General features: G+C 38.6%; 1 non-coding gene across 1 annotated transcript; it reads right to left on the minus strand.

The window, feature by feature from the left end:
* Positions 1 to 216: 216 nt before the first annotated feature.
* TRNAT-AGU (transfer RNA threonine (anticodon AGU)) lies at positions 217 to 289 on the minus strand. The gene has a single exon. It is a non-coding gene; the product is annotated as a tRNA-Thr (tRNA).
* Between the last annotated feature and the right edge of the window lie 286 nt (positions 290 to 575).

Here is a 575-nt window from a genome sequence, read left to right on the forward strand (position 1 = left end):
AATTATAATTCAGTAGGAGTGAAAATTGATTATTTACCGGGTTTGAGGCACTATGTTAAGTACTTTATAATATCTCAATTAATTACCACAGCAGTTTTGTGCTGGAGGTAGGGTAGATGTTAAAAGCATTTAACCACTAGTCCAGCATTAACCTTCTTTGTGGGGGTGGGTAATTAGATTTATTTATTTACTTACTTATTTTTTATATTTACCTAATGGAGGTACTGGGGCTCGAACCCAGGACCTCATGCATACTAGGCATGCACTCTACCCCTGAGCTATACCCTCCCCTCACCAGCGTTAACCTTTAGATTACAAGGTGATGGGGCATTCTGCAGGCTTGGTGGGGAGGCAGGGACACTCCCAGGGCTGGGTGGTTTCCATCTATTGATTGGAATGGAAGAATTTTAACAACTGGTATGATCACAGTTATACACCATCTGATTATCAGCCTTCAGAGGTGGGTACCATAAATATATTCATTTGACAAATGAGGTATGTTAATAAAGATTAGGTTTTACTTTGACTAATAGAAAACACAGAATGTCAGTGGCTTAAACAAAATAGATGTTTAT

This window comes from Camelus bactrianus, chromosome 18, assembly GCF_048773025.1.
Source record: "Camelus bactrianus isolate YW-2024 breed Bactrian camel chromosome 18, ASM4877302v1, whole genome shotgun sequence".
Taxonomy (NCBI): domain Eukaryota; kingdom Metazoa; phylum Chordata; class Mammalia; order Artiodactyla; family Camelidae; genus Camelus; species Camelus bactrianus.